Source organism: Perognathus longimembris, chromosome 12 (genome assembly GCF_023159225.1).
Source record: "Perognathus longimembris pacificus isolate PPM17 chromosome 12, ASM2315922v1, whole genome shotgun sequence".
NCBI classification, from domain to species: domain Eukaryota; kingdom Metazoa; phylum Chordata; class Mammalia; order Rodentia; family Heteromyidae; genus Perognathus; species Perognathus longimembris.
The window spans coordinates 54,576,016-54,594,404 of record NC_063172.1 but is presented as its reverse complement, the minus strand read 5'-3'; the positions used below and the strand labels follow the sequence as shown (position 1 = coordinate 54,594,404).

Genomic DNA, 18,389 nt, shown 5'->3' with positions numbered 1-18,389 from the left:
TTACAGTATTATCTGCATAAAATGGTAATTTTTTGCAGCTTGGAAATATTTGTTAGCATATCCATACTAAGTTATATTGGCTGAGGATACCTTCCTCTTAGTATCTTTCGTTAACACAGAAGAAAATACTAGCACTTTTAAACTCAAAGGATAACTGGCTGCTTAAAATACAGCTAAAAGTATGCTGTGGATATGGAGTGAGGATTGAAAAGCAATGTCTTGAAAAAACTGTAATTAACGAAGGTAATCTCATTATTCTACTTAACTTCTTAGCTTTCCAGGGGCATCCTTCCTTAAGAAGTCTTAATTGCCAGAGATGATCATTTAATCCTTGGAGATAGTTTCAGTTCACTTACAAATGACTCTGTGTGAAAGGTCATAGCTGTCTCTCCTTTCTGGCTGCCATGGCCCGCTGTGACTTAGAGACATAGGTAGGCTACTGAGACCTTGCTTCTAGGACCAGTGGAATTTTTATAAAGCCATCGTGGTCCTTACTGCTGGTTCTTAGGGGAGATTTTATCATCACCCTTTTATGGCAGCAGTGTGTATGGTTGGTACATTCAAGGACATTGTTCCCTGCTCTGTGAATAAAAGATATGATCGTTCCATATAATATAGGAAGGGGAAATGAGGAGCGTGAACCTGAACTGTGCTTCAGGGAGCATTTCTAGAGCTCTACTTTGCAAATGTGGCAGTAAAAGCCATCCCACCTGCCTGCTGACTGCCTGAGTTTTATTGTCTCTGGTTCCTTCGTGGCCTCTCCCTGCACACAAGGCACTAACTGCTGTCCACCTAGCTCTGTCCTGGTTGCAGAACTTTACTTCACCCAAGCTGCCTTTGAATACCCCAGCCCCGATTCCATGCCAGGTTTACTTACCTGCTTCTTTATTTGGCAGATCTGTTGACAGTTTGAATCATCCTATTTTGATGAATCTGGGCAAGGTACATCCAGATTGCTATCTTGTCCATATGTCTCCCCCATCCCCTAGTGAAAACATACTTTGTTCTTGTATTTTTACCTGTCACCTTTCTATGACATGGATAAAGGTGGCATCAAAAAATGTTAGTGTCTGGTGTCATATAATCACGCAGGAGTGATAGGACTAAGATTTTGTCTTTAGGGATTTTATCAGTCATCAGGAGAGCCATAGTGAGTAACATACATGAAATCATTCTGCAGCCCTGGGTTCTAGCCCTTTGTTAGAGCAGCAGCATGTTGTCCCTGGGCTAGTGGCTCCATAGCTTCCCACAACTGGCTGGACACTGGGGTCTAAGGCCCCATCCAGCCTTGCATAAAACTGTGCCTGGCAGTGGGCCCAGGAGGGCTGTGAGCCATCTGTAGGCAGAAATGCCTGCCCTCACTCACTGACTCCTGGAAGGTGGTCGCTAGAAAGGTCACTTCTGATGAGAGACAGAACAGCATCATAAAAGTCATATTCTCATTCTCATGGAGGTCTGGAACATCCACAACATTCTGTGGTTTTTGTTGACCCTCTCCTTAGCAATATCTACTGTTCTCACTAGGTAGAACAGTATAGCCTCAGGGATGAGAACAACATGATGTTCCCATCAAAACTTCCAGCGTACTGGGGTCTTTTTCATTTTTGTACTAGACTCCTCCCATGATTACTATTTCTGTTTTGTTTTGGCTTGGCTTTGGTTTTGGGTACCACATGAATTTATGTTTTTCTTTTTCTTTCTCCAAGGCCTCATACATGCTATGCAAGGGCTCTACCACTAAACAACAGCCCCAGCCTCCATATTTATTCCCTTTTAATGTTTTACTGACACATAATAATTGCACATATTTATTGTACACTGTGATAATTCAATACATATATGCAATGTGTAATGATTAGGTCAAAATAATATTTCCATCTCTATATGTTCATCATTTTGTTGTATTGGGAGTATTAGGAACCTTTGGTTTCTGCTGGCTTTTTTATAAAATGCATAATAAATTGTAGGCTTCAGTCCTTTGGTGCTATAGAACATTAGAACTTCTTTCTCTTGTTGATGCTTGTTGACCAGCCTCCTTCTATGTCCTCTCTTCCCTATCCTCCTAATCGTCAATAATCATTGTTTTACTTTTCTACTTTAATACCAACTTTTAGTTTCCACATGGGAATGAAAACATGTAACATTTGTCCTTTTGTGCCTCACTTAACAGAATGTCCTCCAGTCTCTTCCATTTTGATGAAAATTATAGGATTTTATTTTACTTTAAGGAAGAGTAGTTTTGCCTTGTATATATAAAATCATAGTTTATGCATTCATTCACTCAAGGATACCTCAGTTGATTTCTTATTTTACTTCTTGTGAAAAATGCTGCAGTAACCATGGTGGGCAGATTTCATTTCATTTTGGATATATGTCTACAATGTGATAGCTGAGTCCTATGTTACTTCTATTTTTAATTTTTTGAAGAAACTCCATATGACTTTCTATAATTGTTATGCTAAGTTTCATTCTTATCTACAGAGTATGAGAATTCCCTTTTCTTCACATCTTTATCACCATTGAGGGAAACATATTTTTAACCAACTATATATATATATATATACATATGTGTATATATATATATGAAATAGGACATGATGTTTTGATGCATGCATACATTGTGAAATGACTCCATTTAGCTATTTAACATACACTTAGCTTTTAATTCATGAAAATTTAAGTATTTCTTCAGGTTGAGCCCTGCTTGCAAAGCTGAGAATAGGATTATGGCTTGAGGCCAAGGTGGGCAGAAAGCTGGCTGAGGTGGCACACACCTATCATTCTAGCCCTGAGGGAGAATGAGGTTGGAAGCATTGCTCTTTGAGGTATGGACAGAAAAGTTCACAAGACTCCATCACAACCTGAAAAGCTGGCTATGGTCATTCCTGACTGTCCATCTAGATCTATTGAGAAGCCTAAAATAGACAGATTCAGGCTGTGCTTTGGCAGGAAGTGAGACCACATTTCAAAAATAACCAGAACAAAAAAGGTCAAAGATCACCTTCAGGGTACTTGCCCAGCACCTGTGAAGCGTAGAGTTGAAGCCCTAGTACCACATGTATATGTATACATGTCTATACATAACATAATTACATATGTGCTATATATGTACGTATGCACATATTTAGTATGCATGCATATATGTGTTCATGTATGCATATATATGTATATAATTTGCTATTCTTTATAATCTTTGAATTATAGAATACTGTTATTAACTAAAACCACTACAGTGTACAATAGATCTCTTGAACTTATTTCTCCTGTCTAATTGAAATTTTGTGTCCTTTGACCATCATTTTCCTGATTTCCCACATTTGGAATAAGCAGATTTCTAAGGAGCATACTCTTTGAAAGAGGTTTTTTCAGTAAGGAGTGAGATATCTTTGTAGCCCAATAAGGACTTTACCTTTCCATGGGTGCCTGTCCTGGCCATATAGGGCAGTGTAGCTGACAGTGTCAGGGCAGGGCTGCTAGGTCAGGAGCACAGCCCACAAGGTCCTACCACCAACTCTGGGTTCTGTGTGTGGAGCTTCAGCAATGGGTGGGAAGAGCACTCTTCTTAACAGCATTGAAAGAGTTAAAGCCTCTCTTCATAAAGTCATGGGAAGTGGGTGGGGAAAAGAACAGGTAACATAATCAGGCTTGGAGCTGGAGAAACTCTTGCTCCTGGAGAGTTATAAGAATCATCATCTTTTGTGAAATAGGAATGACATACGAGTCTCTCATGATGAGACTTTGGGGAACATAAAATCCATAGAGCCATATCTTACCTCAGTCTTCCCAGGATGGAACTGTGCTCCCCCCAGGTGAAGACCCGAGAGAAGACTGACAATTTCCTAGTGTGTTCATATGAGCTAGAGGCAGACCCAAGCAACATGAAAAAGTATTCTTAGGATATGAGGCAATTACCGTTCTCGTATTGAGAAAAATATTCATATCCTAAATGTATTATCATAATATTCTTATGCTTAGTTTTTAAAAGCGTTTGAAAGATTTCAGTGTTGGAAAATTGTTAATTCCTTCTCAGAAGTGGTATTTGAGGGTCTAGCTGGGTAATCTGGCTAGGCACCAAAAGATGAAGTTATCTTTGCAAGTCTGTTTTGAGCTTCAAAGCAAATTTTCAATAGTTACTCACTTCTACTGTGAATGAATGGGTATGAGAAGAAAAAAGCCTTCCTCTTTAAGGACTTACATAATTTTGTGTGTAAAATAACCCCACTCCATGCTATTTAACACATTACAGCAAAATCAATGCAGGGTTAAAGGCAAAGCAATGTAACTTACAGAAAACAGCAGTGGTAAGACATTATTTGGCAAATTATTTAAAATGTTCTTAATGCCAATATCAAAGGGTGAGAAAACTTAATAGGCGTGAGAAGAGAAGAGCAATTAAAGGTGTCAAAAGATCCACAAAAATGAGTAACATCCAAGCAACTAAAATAGAACTAGGAAAGAAGGAATGAAGCAGGGAGAAATGACTGCTAGGAGCAGTAGTCTCCAGAGGTGCCGCTGTGTGGTGTGAATGAATGGCCTTGGGCTGCCTAAGCCAACAAGACATGAGGGTATGATGAATGATCGAGTTCACTGGCTTTGGCTCTCAGGCCATGGATGTGGCCAGGCAGCATTGCCCAGTACTCTGGTTAGATGCCTCAGGAGGACCAACTTAAAATAGGTATATCTGTGAAGCTGAGTTCCTTAATAAAATGTAAAACTTTGTATGGAGGAAGAACGCTGAAGGGTCCCCAAGATCTGCACTCACTCCCCCATTGTATACCTTAAGTAATTACTGAAACAAGCAGGCAGCTAATTTAAGCAATTATGTTTGTTATTCTGCATAGTCAGTGGCATGAAGGAGCTTATATTCAGTGGCCTGACCTCATCCCAGGTGTATTTGATATCTGAGACTAATGGTCAGAGAAAGAGGACATCAGAGACTCCAGGCAGGAGGGGTTTCAATACGAAGAAAACTTTCTGGTTTTGACTTTGAAGATGAATGGATCAAATGGTGAAGATGAAACCTTCAGAGTTTGGGTCTGCCTTGTTGCTAGCCAGCTATCCATCAAGGACTTAGTCCTACAGCCATGGTAGCTGAATAGTGTCATGATTATGCTTGGAAAATATTCTCAGCCCCAGATGAGTAAGGATCTTGACAATACTTTGATTTGAGAATTGTCTCCTCAATAGAGAACCTAGGTACTTTGCACACAAACTTCTGATTTGACCTAAAAAAATATGAGACACAATAAATACATGTTTTTGTTATGAGCTGCTGCAGTTATAAGAATTTCTTCCACAGCAACAGAAATGCACCAGTGAATGCACTCTAAACTCATTTTGTGAAGAAATGTTTTCATAAGTGATCAGTGAAATGCATTTTCTGAGTGTTACTATACTGTGACTAATACATAAAACATTTTTTATTAAATTTTATTAGGGCTGGGAATATGGCCTAGTGGCAAGAGTGCTTGCCTCATATACATGAGGCCCTGGGTTCGATTCCTCAGCACCACATATACAGAAAATGGCCAGAAGTGGCGCTGTGGCTCAAGTGGCAGAGTGCTAGCCTTGAGCAAAAAAGAAGCCAGGGACAGTGCTCAGGCCCTGAGTTCATGGCCTAGGACTGGCCAAAAAGAAAAAAATTTTTATTGACAAGGTGATGTACAAAGGGGGTACAGTGACATAATAAGGTAGTGAGTACATTTCTTGTCATATTTATCACACCCTCCTTCATTTTTCTTTCCCTTCCCTAGTTCAGGTAAGCATATATACAATATCCAGTGTACCATTTTAAACGTAAGTTATATGTTTTACTAATTATCAGAAGAAATTCTATTAAAAATTAAATAGATGGAGTCATATTCCTTACATTCACCCTAAACTGGGTGTGCAGGTAACCCATACCTGCCAGTCTGGGCAGGAAAGTCAGTGACACTCTTATCTCCAAATAACCACAAAAACCCAGAAGTGGAGCTGCAGCTCAAGTGTGAAAGCCCTTGTCTTAAGCAGAAAAGCTCAGGGACAGCACCCATACCTTGAGTTCAAGCCCCAGCATGGCACATACACAAAAAATTCATCCCATGTGGCATTTTCTGTAGCTATCACCAAATACAAAAGAGATAGATATAATTTGAAATCAGTTTGGCCTTAAAACCTGGGATGCAGAAAGGAAAATGTTATATTGTAACTGGTTTTCTCACATGACCATTATTCAAAAATGGATCACTGCAAAGTTCAGCAAAGTTTTGTACATCTACTGTATTGAAGCTGAAGTACCCTATGATAGAGGGCCCTGAATAGAGAGGTCTGCTACAATTAGAAATGCTCACATCATCAATAATACAGATGGCTGATGGCTTAGCCTTGGCAAATCAGTTCCAAGAGAACTATGGTGTACCTTTCTGGATTTAGCTCCTTACCTTTTACCCCTCTTTCAGGAGCTTTGACTTGTACATGTAGGCTAAACTGCATAACTGAACTATTTAATGGATATGGCTGTAGATAAATCATTTTATAGTGAAATCATTTTCTTTTAAACCTGTATTTGAAGCCGTTTTGGCTCATTCCTTCATTTTACTCTTCCAGGGTAGAAAGACAGAGAGAGTGAGTACTTGCAGTTTCTACTAGTAGACAGGCATAATAATAATCAAAGAACATGAAACTGAAGCCAAAACCTTTGCCAGACTCAGAGAAACAAATTGCACCAAAAAATCATCCCAGACTTGCTGGCTGCTGAGAGGGGAGCCTTATTGTGCTTCTCAGCCCCCTCGTTCTGTTTTTCTTATGGCAAATGTCACATTGTTGACTTTCCATCATGGAATGTCAGAAAGAATGATCATTAAGCAACCTTTTAAAAAACAAACATCTTTCCTTGGTTTGTGAGGGTTTTACAAAAAGAACTGTCTAAAAACAATTTCTCCATTTTCAGGAGTGAGCATGAGAAATCCTTGGTCTTCTATAAGTGCTACCTAGCTTGCAGACTGGGAAAAATCATACAAAATAAGGAAAATACTATTGTAGTTTAAAAGCATAAAAAGTATTTTAAATATTCTGAAAATTGCAATTATAAAGGACATGTAGAAATTCTTAAACCTCAGGGCTTAGACTCTGCCACATGCATTGTCCTTGAATGTCAGAAAATGTGGCTTAAAATAAAATGAATTATTTTTACTTGACAAATGGCAGCTTGTAACTCACTGATCAGTATATATATTCTCTCATGATAAATTTACATATGTTCCTGTCTAGCTAGGAAGCAAGACCTGGCTATCTGTACCATTTCCTTCCACACCCATCTTACGGGAAATAGGGAATAGAGGAATGAAGGAACCTATCCCTTTAGCCTTTCCCAACTCCCCTTCCAATCAGGAAGGGTACCATGGCTCATATCCAGTTGCTATGTTCATCTTGCTTATCTTTCTGATGCGGGAAAGCAGAGACTCAGATTTAGCTCTTGAGATGGCTCTCCAAGTTGTGTAGTATTTTCACCTAAATAATTCATGGAGGAAGGGAATACTGATAACTGCTGCCTATAGTGCTTGTCTGTTTGAAGATGACTTTGGAGATCACTAGGTGAGGAGTTAGTCTATAAAAGTGTCCTCAGTGAACAATAGAAGGGTGGGTTGAGGATCACAATACCAGATTTCAAGCTCTATTATAGAGCCATCATAACAAAAACAGCCTGGTATTGGTATAAAAACAGACCTGAAGACCAATGGAATAGAATAGAAGACCCAGAAATAAAGCCACATTCTTACAGTCAGCTGATATTCGACAAAGGAGCTAAAGACACACAATGGAAAAAAAACCATAGCCTCTTCAACTACTGGTGCTGGGAAAACTGGGCAGCCATATGCAGAAAATTCAAAGTAGACCCTAGCCTATCACCATGCACCAAGATCAACTCGAAATGGATTAAGGACCTCAACATCAGACCTGAATCTTTGAAACTACTGAAGGACAGAGTAGGAAAGATGCTAGAACTTATAGGCACAGGAAGCAATTTCCTGAATATAGTCCCAGGGGCACAACAGATAGGGGAGAGACTCAACAAATGGGACTGCTACAAAATAAAAAGTTTCTGCACAGCTAAAGACATAGGCACCAAACTAGAAAGACAGCCAACCATATGGGAAAGGATCTTCACCAGCACAGCATCAGACAAAGGCCTAAATCCATCATCTACAGAGAACTCAAAAAATGAAACCCCTCCAAACCCAGCAAACCAATTATTAAATGGGCAAAGGAGCTAAAGAGAGACTTCACAAGAGAAGAGATAAAAATGGCAAAGAAACATATAAGGAAATGTTCAACATCCCTGGCAGCAAAGGAAATGCAAATAAAACCAACCCTGAGATACCACCTCACTCCAGTTAGAATGGCCTATACTCTGAACAACAAATGCTGGAGAGGGTGCGGGGAAAGAGGAACCCTTCTCCACTGTTGGTGGGAGTGCAAATTAGTACAACCACTTCGGAGAACAGTATGGGGGTGCCTCAAAAAGCTCAGCGTAGACATACCCTATGACCCAGTCATACCACTCCTAGGCATCTATCCTGAACAACACGTCTCAGGATGTCAAAAAGACATCTGCACATCCATGTTTATTGCTGCACAATTCACAATAGCTGAAATATGGAAACAACCCAGATGCCCCTCCACAGATGAATGGATCCAAAAAATGTGGTACCTATATATACAGTGGAATACTACATAGCAATTAGAAATGATAAAATAATGGTATTTGCAGGGAAATGGTCAGAACTTGAACAAATAATCTTGAGCGAGACAAGCCTAGAACACAGAGAACAAAGGGGCATGGTCTCCTTGATATATGACTGTTAGGGTGGGGGGAGGGGACAGTAGAGACCAGGTCTGAGAAACAAAAAACTTCTTGTCAAATGGTATTTCCACAGGTTTGGGTCAGCAACCTTACATTATGTATCTAAAACCAAACAACCATTAAACATAAAAAGGTCTAAAATAGACCTCTCAGTGGATCACAATAGCTCAACAGCTATGTATGTATGATCATATAAAGTTCTAGGTGAATTTCCTTTGGCGTACGTCACATGGCTACTGTATATGATTTTGGTATACTGGGTATTATATATATGCCTACCTGATCTAGGGAAGGGAAAGAAAAATGAAGGTGTGAGATATCACAAGAAATGTACTTACTACCATATTATGTAACTGTACCCCTTTTGCACAACACCTTGTCAACAAAATTTGATTACTAAAATAAAAAAAGAAGGGTGAGTTGAGGGGATGGGAAGTGATAGGAATAAGACTGACCCAATGTGAAAGTATAACAGTTTGTTTCGCGTCAAGCATCAAGATCACTAGCTGACCGCCCAGGGCAGCCCCCTCAGAGAGCAATGCTTCCCTGATCGCACAGGCTACTTTTAAAGAAAGTAACTGCAGACTGCAATGCCAACAGCTGCCCCTTAACACCATTGGCTCACACTAGGGAAATTCCAGTGTGGGTTTTCCTGATTGGCTATCTACCCTTTCAGTTACCTATTTGGGCTTTGATATCAGGAACTGGCCTAGGTGTCAGGAACTGACAGCAGGTGGTCATGTAACACTGATGCAGAGGGTTGATGCAGGGGGTAGAGCAAATCACAAATGGGTTAAGCAAGTCATTTACAGAAGCATATTTTGCAGTCAGGCTGACCTAGTACCAACTTTATTTTAACACTTGCAACCATGTTTTCCCATTACCACTAAGCAAGCTTGAGCTGGCTAAAACAATCCAGTACTCAATGATAAGTAAACCAACCCAACAATTACCATGCATTTCTACTACTATTATGGTTATTTCTATAGTCTATGACTATGATAATTTTTTACTGTCCATTACCATGGTGGCTACCTAGGTACAGAGGGGAAAAAGGGCTCCCTATATTTTTAAATGTCAAACTTCAAGAAACTAGTCTCACGGGTGGGGGTGCAGCCATCTAGCATGGAGTCATTACCAGGGTTTAGAAGCTATTATAATTTTAACACTAAAACTTACTATATTTAGTCACTCAGGTCCTCAGGTTAGTCCTTATAGGAGGGACAGGCATGGAAGGGCAGGGAGAGATAGGGGGGTCTAATAGTGACTTTATAGGTTCTCAATGACTATGTTCTTTATTTTAATGACAACAGGAGGCCTAGGAAAGATGTGAACCTGAGGGCTTTATGCTTAAAGAGAACTCCCGATTAGCTCAATAGTTGATAAGACATTCCAAGTCCTGGGACGAGGTACTTTGAATATGTGAGAGGATCGTGTAGAGAGGCATGGAAGCTGTAAGAATTCATTCAACCATGTCAGCCATGGAATAGCTGAACCATTCGAGAGGAAAAGACTGCTTAAAAAAGGATCAGGGTTCCTGGATGGCTGTGCTAACCTCTACAACCTAGAATCTTGAGAAAAAGCCATTTTCTTTTTTAATTTGATTCATTTCAGATAGAGGGCTTGCATTCTATTTTGGATATATTATGTTAGAGTTCATTTAGACAACCAACAGATCAGAAGATAGCCAATATCAGTTTGACTAGTGTCTTTATCACTTAATAAGCTCAAAATTAAGAAAATAAAATTGAATTTTACAAATAAAATTTCATAGTGCTGGGACAAAAAAACCCAGAGAAATTCAAGATGACTGATTAAATTCTCAATGTAAGTCTTCCAAACTATAACTTTGATATTTTGCTAGTACATTATGACATCATTTTAATTTCTGTTATAACTTCTGAGAGAGAAAATGGTTGGGCTTCTATGTCAGTGAAATGAGCTCCAAAATATCTATAAAATAGGAAAAAGGAAAGATATACCAGCTACTCAATAAACAAGCAATTCATATACAAAATAGAGAAAGAAGTCAAAAAAATGGAACCTCACAAGAATAAATAAGCCAATTAATAAATGCCCAAACAATTTGAACTGACAGTTCCCCCAAAAAGAAATGCAAATGGTTAATATACATGAAGAAGTTTTCACTATCTTTAGCCATTATAGGAAGTGCAAATCAAAGCTATGCAGAGTCCATTTACCCTAGTCAGCGTGGCAAACATCAGGAAAACAAACACATGTGCTGGTGAGGATGTGGGGATGAAGGAACTTTCACACACTGTTGGTGCGAATGTGAACTAGTACAACCAATATGGAAATCAGTATGGCAGTTCCTCATAAAACTAAGATATGACTCTGACCTACCACTCCTGGGATTATATCTATGGGAAAGTAAACCAATACACAGGAAAGATACCTACATTTCCATGTTGATTACAGTTTTCTTCACAATAGCCAAGCTGTAGAATCATCTGAGATAACAACCATTTAAAGGATAAAGAAAATATAGCCTGTATATAAGTATTATGTATGTATACACAGATGTACATATCCACCATGCAATATTATTTAGCCATACAGAAAGATGAAATTATGTCATTTGCAGGAAAGTGGATGGAATTAGAGATTATCATGTTAAGAGAAGTTAAAAGTGGAAAGAGGGGCTGGGGATATGGCCTAGTGGCAAGAGTGCTCGCCTCCTGTACATGAAGTCCTGGGTTTGATTCCCCAGCACTACATATATAGAAAACAGCCAGAAGTGGCGCTGTGGCTCAAGTGGCAGAGTGCTAGCCTTGAGCAAAAAGAAGCCAGGGACAGTGCTCAGGCCCTGAGTCCAAGCCCCAGGACTGGAAAAAAAAAAAAAAAAGTGGAAAGAAACGATTCACTTGTGGAATATAGACCCCAACTTATGATGATTATCATGGTCATGATTGTGGTAGTCGCAGTCGAATATTAGGGTAAAAGAGGGACTGTCTTAAAAAGGGATTAGTGAAGAAGAAAAGGGAGGAAAAATATGAATAGCATGATGAAACCTACCAAATGCTCTTTGACTAGGACAGGTAGGAAAAGGGGAAGATAAGATGGAGAGGGTAAATCTGTTCAAAGTTTGCTGTGTGCATGTATGGAATTACCACAATGAAACCCTCCTGTATCACTTAAAGAAACTTAAACATATTTTTAAATGAAAAGGATTCTCTGAGCTTCAATGAGTGATAGCAGTTGGGCACCTTTGATTTTAACCTAGGATCTATAACAGCCAGTGGAGGGAGGTTTTGAGGCAGTTTAGGAAAACTTGCTTCTTCATGGCTCCCCCCTGTAAAGTAAAAATTGAACTTGAGTTTTGAACAAAATCATGTTTTAACAGATTCTTAAAATGAGGCAAAATATTTTCTTCAAAAAATTCTATAGACCAAGAACATAAAGAAATGAAGTCTAAATTCAGTGTTTTTCTATATCCCTAACTACATTTAAGTTTTCCAGTGGTGTAATCCATATTTATGTGAGGGAAAAATCATCTTTCTATGAAAATATTTGAAAGTGAGTTATTATTGGAGTGCTTTCCATTTTTAACCAAAAATACATCTTTAAGACCAATGTAAACTGGGTGCTTGTGGGTCACACCTGTAATCCTAGCTACTTGGGATTCTGAGAATGGGAAAATAAAGGTTTGAGGCCAGCTAGTACAGTAATGTTTATTTCTCAACCTATATCTGGGTATAGCGGTACACCTCTGTCATCCAAAGGTTGAAAGTGTTGCGGTGTCAGGCAGCTCAGGCAGAAAAATCCACAAGACTCCATCTCCATGGAAGGGAAACTGTACAAGATGGTCTATTTGTGATACCAGTAATGACAGGAAGCAAAAAAAGTTGACTTAAATGTGCGTTCCTGTATATACCCGATCAAGAAGCAAGACATTATCGTAAAATGAACTCCATGTTATGGAGACAATTGTTATATCACAGTTGTAACTATTTTCAACGTCCCATGTGTATCTGTAGCTTCTATTATTGATGATGTTCTTGTGTCACCTTCCTGTGGTTGTACCTACACTATCTCTGTAATCTTACCTGAGTATATTGGAAATCATGTATACTGGTATTGGAAGTAGGAAATTGAAAGGGAATACAAAATTTGACAGACACAGGGTAAAAAAAGACAACTACAAAAGCAATACTTGGAAAACTGTGTGGTGTAAGTGAACTGAACACCTGGGAAGGGGGGAAGGGACAGGGGGAGGAGGGAGGGGGTATGAGGGACAAGGTAACAAACAGTACAAGAAATGTATCCAAATGCCTAACGTATGAAACTGTAACCTCTCTGTACATCAGTTTGATAATAAAAATTTGAAAAAAAATAAAGACAGCTTTTGTATCTGTAAAAAAAAAATAACCAGTGAAAACATAGGCCTGTAAGCATAGCTCTTAGCTTAGGAAATACAGTGTTCTGAGTTCAGACATCCAATACTGAAAGAAAAAAGAACAATGTAAAACATATTACTCTTTTTTTTCTGCTATAACCCTGGTCAATGGGGCCCTGAAATTGTTATAGCACCTTTTTTTTTTTTTCAAATTTTTATTATCAAACTGATGTACAGAGAGGTTACAGTTTCATACCTTAGGCATTGGATACATTTCTTGTACTGTTTGTTACCTTGTCCCTCATACCCCCCTCCCCCCACCCACTTTCCCTTTCCCCCCCTGAGGTGTTCAGTTCACTTACACCAAACAGTTTTGCAAGTATTGCTTTTGTAGTTGTTTGTCTTTTTTTACCCTGTGTCTCTCAATTTTGGTATTCCCTTTCAATTTCCTACTTCTAATACCAGTATACACGGTTTCCAGTATACTCAGATAAGAGTGGGAAGACTTGTCTGTTAATGTTGTTATCATTCAGCAGCTAGCTGACACTGGTTTTAACTTGTGTCCTTGTCTCCCTAGGTCCTTGTCTTGAGGAATCAATAAATGAAGTCCATTGACCCCATAGGTTGATATGGAAGTTTAGAATTTATTAAAGTGAAGGGCTGGGGATATGGCCTAGTGGCAAGAGTGCTTGCCTCCTATGCATGAGGCCCTGGGTTCAATTCCCCAGCACCACATATACAGAAAACGGCCAGAAGTGGCGCTGTGGCTCAAGTGGCAGAGTGCTAGCCTTGAGCAAAAAGAAGCCAGGGACAGTGCTCAGGCCCTGAGTTCACGGCCTAGGACTGGCCAAAAAACAAAAAAACAACAACCAAAAAAAAAGTCAAATAGAATTTATTAAAGTGAGAAGGCTAGAAATAGACTAGCTTTCCTGAGTGAGAGTTTCCTTAGAAAGGATTACCAATCCGGTGGGTAGGTTTAGGGATTTATCTGTATAGCTCGGGTATTGATAATTAGTTACTTGGAAGGTGACTTTGCTCATTGGTTGGGCTCACGATAGTTTGATTGGTTGTGCCCTTTTAGTTGTTGGGAATTGAAATTTACTTGCAGTTTGGAATTTTCCTGTGGCTTCCATTCAGGTCCATCTTGCCTTCATTTTTTTCAGATTCTCTGGGACAAAGGAAAAATTGGAATGTTTCTATAGAATAGCCAGTATTTTCCCATATACCTAGAGGAGTCATTTTTGTCTGTGCCTGATTGTCACCTAACCTATGTGTTCAAAATAATCAGTTAAAATGAAATAGAATTGAAAAGCAGCACAAAATGTGATTATTAAGTAAAGTGCATTTATGTATTTTCTAAAGCAAAGGAGTGGTGGAAAAAAGCTAAATATTGTTGATTAGTGTATAGAAAAAAGATTCAAATTATCTCAACTAAACTAGGTATTGTGTGTGTCATTGAATATCCTACAGAGCATATAAAGCAAAAATTTAAATGTACGATGGGTCTGTCTATAAACAGAGTATTGGATATCCAGTGTTGTCAGTAGGTCCCTTCTGTGATGGGCCTGACTCATTTCCAGACAACTCCCTTTCGCAGAAGGGGAGCTCCTTGGCTTCCTCTCAGGCCCTACAGAACCTTTTCTGCTTATTCTGATGGAGGCAGAACACTGATAGAATTATTGATAATCCATAAATGTGGAAACAAGATGTTCTGTAAGCTATGGGCCAGTTTTCAGTGGTGAGAGATTTATTCTTGGTTGGGACTTGCAGATTTACATATCGTATACCAGTTTTGGGCAAAGTGAGCATCCTTTGCAAATGTAAAACACTAGCTAGAAGGAATGTGTTCCTTTTTTTCTTTTCTGGAATACAGATTTATTTGTTTCTTTCCCCAACTTCCTAATTTTCTTCCTCTGATGTTACTTTGTCTTTGCATTTTTCTGCAGCTGGGTCTTTTTGAGAATTTTATTCTCTGAGGTTCTCCAAGGTCTTTCTTTCCCTTCAAATCATCTCTTGTCTCCTTTCAGTAGAAACCACAACTTGTTCATTGAGTCTTGTGGCTTCCTAGGTAAGAAAAATGACTAATTGGCTAAATATAGGCACCCCCACTGAGCTGGTAGCTTTCTTTAAAGAATTCTCAGCGGTGTCCTCTCAGCTACTTGTCTTTCCTATTTAACCTTTAATTTTTTTTTCTTAATTGAAAATGCTTTGCAACTCTTATTCTGGTAGAATGATCCTATACAAGAAAATGCAGAAAATTTTTCTTTGAGAAGCATTTAGGAAAACCTACTTGGAGGAATTTCCTCTTTATTACTTGAAATATTTCTTTTACTTTATGTAGTTCATAATGGCTCAAAGCAAAGTGATTCTATCCTGTAGCAAAAAAAGAAGTGGAAATTAGCTCAGAGGATGAGAATTTGGGAGGCAAGATTCAACAGACCTAGATGTGAATTCTACTTTCATCGCTCAAAGGTTCTGTTTTGAGAGAAATTACCCCACCTATCCAAAACCCCACTTTCCTCATGCAAAAAATGCTAACAATAATAAGGGTTGTTGAATGACTAATAACGTGCTTACAGCATCGGCACAGTCCAATAAACTTAAGCTGAAACTGTTACCTACATTGGATGCATTGGAAGTATCTTTATCGTGCATTCTGGTAGCATAAGAATGAGTGAATTCTAGATCTAATAACATACTTTCTCATAAGAACGTTCTTCCATGTTTAAAAATTAATTATTGGGGCTGGAAATGTGGCTTAGCGGTAGAATGCTTGCCTTGCATGCATGATGCCCTGGGTTTGATTCCTCAGCACCACATAAACGGAAAAAGCCAGAAGTAGTGCTGTGGCTCAGGAGGTGGAGTTGCTAGCCTTGAACAAAAAGAAGCCAGGGACAGTGCTCAGGCCCTGAGTCCCAAACCCCAGGATTGACAAAAAAACAATTATTGATTGTTATTATTATTGTTGTTGTTGTTGTTGTTGTTGTTGTTAAACAAGAGAATGTTTGGTTGGAATAACTATTTGAGTTAATTTACCTTAAGCCAGATGCTCAACACTACATAAAACTATAACCTTAAACCCATGTTTTCCACGGGCTTTGCACTTCAAAATCTATACTATGCTCTAGTGAAGGACCTGTTAAATCTTTTTCTCAACTAATCTCTCCAAAACCTAATAAACCAATCACTAAATGAGCAAGGGAGCTAAAGAGAGACTTCTCAGAAGAAGAAATAAAAATGACAAACACATGAGGAAATGTTCAGCATCCCTGACAGTAAAGGAAATGCAAATAAAAACAACCCTGAGATACCACCTTACCCCAGTCAGAATGGCCTATACTCTGAACAAATGCTGGAGGCGATGCAGAGAAAGAGGAACCCTACTGCACTGCTGGTGGGATTGTAAACTAGCACAATCACTCTGGAGAATAGTGTGGAGGTTCCACAAAAGACAGCATAGACATACCCTATGACCCAGCCATACCACTCTTAGGCATCTACCCTGGGCAAGAGGATCCAGGATATGATAAGGGCACCTGCACCTCCATGTTCATTGCTGCACAATTCACAATAGCCAAGATATGGAAACAACCCAGATGCCCCACTACAGATGAATGGATCAAAAAAATGTGGCATCTGTACACATTGGAATTCTATATAGTGATTAGAAATGATAAAATAATGGCATTTACAGGGAAATGGAAAGGTATAGAACAAATCGTGTTGAGGCAGACAAGCCTAGAACATAAGACAAAAGGCGCACGGTCTCCTTGGTATGTGGGTGTTAGAAATAAATAACAAAGAGACACGACAAACAAAACAGGACTCAAGATACCAATTCAAAAGGAGACCAAAAAGCAAAAGGTCAATCTTGGGAGAAAGGCACCAAAAAGTAAAACACAAACACTAATTCATATGTACATAAATTAATATCCACACTGAAAAAAACCCAAAGATACAGACACAAAGGACTTTTTCTTAATTAGCCTTAGAGTATTTAGAGGACCCTATACTATACTCTTTACCTCACATATGGTGTATACACGTACACATCTGAGAGAAACTGGGAGGAGGACACAGAATGAGAGGGAAATGGGGGGAAAATACAGTAGAAGGGGCCCAACAGCTGCAATGAACACTGATGAGAGCAAACTAAGCAACCCAAGGGCAGCAGGGAGGAGGGAAGAAATGAGAGAAAAAGAAGGAACAGATTACACTAAGCCAAAGGAAAGAAATGTATATGTATCTATCACCCAATCTGGAAGGAATTGTTTTATTGTTAATGATCACAGAGTTCATAAGCATTGTAGAAGAGAATGACAATGTCCATCAAGGGGAAGATTAAAAAAATGATGGAAGCAAGGGGGGTGGGTTGGGGGAAGGGAAGGAGGGAAAAAATGAGAAGCGGGTAACAAGTATGACAAAAATATATATGTATTCACTACCTTAAGCATATAATTGTAACCCTCTGTACATCATCTTGACAATAAAAATTTATTTTTTAATTTTTATATTTTTACTTTTTATTTATTTATTTATTGTCAAAGTGATGTACAGAGGGGTTAAAGTTTCATACATAAGGCAGTGGCTACATTCCTTGTATAACTTGTTACCTTCTCCCGACAATAAAAAATTTAAAAAAGAAAAAAATCTTTTGGTCAGAGTTATCGCTAGTATTGCCAATGATGAATCGTGACAAATTCATTCACTTCTTAAATTTTTGTGGTGAAAAAATTTCAGGAATTTTACCACATTTTAAAAATATAGATAGGCATAAGTATCTTGCCTAAAATTGTCAGCCCTGAGTTTCCTCCTCTTCATTGCAGAATGAGGCTAGGTTTGGTGACATTTGGCTATTTGTATATGTGTGCATGCACATACACAAGTGCAGTGGTTAGAAGTAAACTCTTCTAGATGATTTCCTATCTCATAAACCTTTGGAGAAATAAGCCTTAGAAGGTATGTGTCTGTGCTCACATAAACATGTATTTCACATTGTAAATATTCATAAATCCAATAAGTACATATATAATATAAATCTAAAAATGTTTTTGTAAATACATAGAAGCTGTAAATACATATGTTTGTTTATATTTCTGAGTGTATTAAGGTACATACAGTGTTCGTATGAACTTCCTTTCTACTGTCAAGGTTGTGGCTCCTCAAATGATTTGGCAAACAAGAGGTTAA

At 38.7% G+C, this 18,389-nt stretch overlaps 1 long non-coding RNA gene across 1 annotated transcript; it reads left to right on the top strand.

Moving 5' to 3' along the window:
- The first annotated feature begins 217 nt into the window (after positions 1 to 217).
- On the top strand, positions 218 to 17,000 carry LOC125360979. Its single transcript, XR_007212850.1, has 3 exons — positions 218 to 230; positions 9,414 to 9,416; positions 16,655 to 17,000. It is a non-coding gene; the product is annotated as an uncharacterized LOC125360979 (long non-coding RNA).
- Positions 17,001 to 18,389: the final 1,389 nt, after the last annotated feature.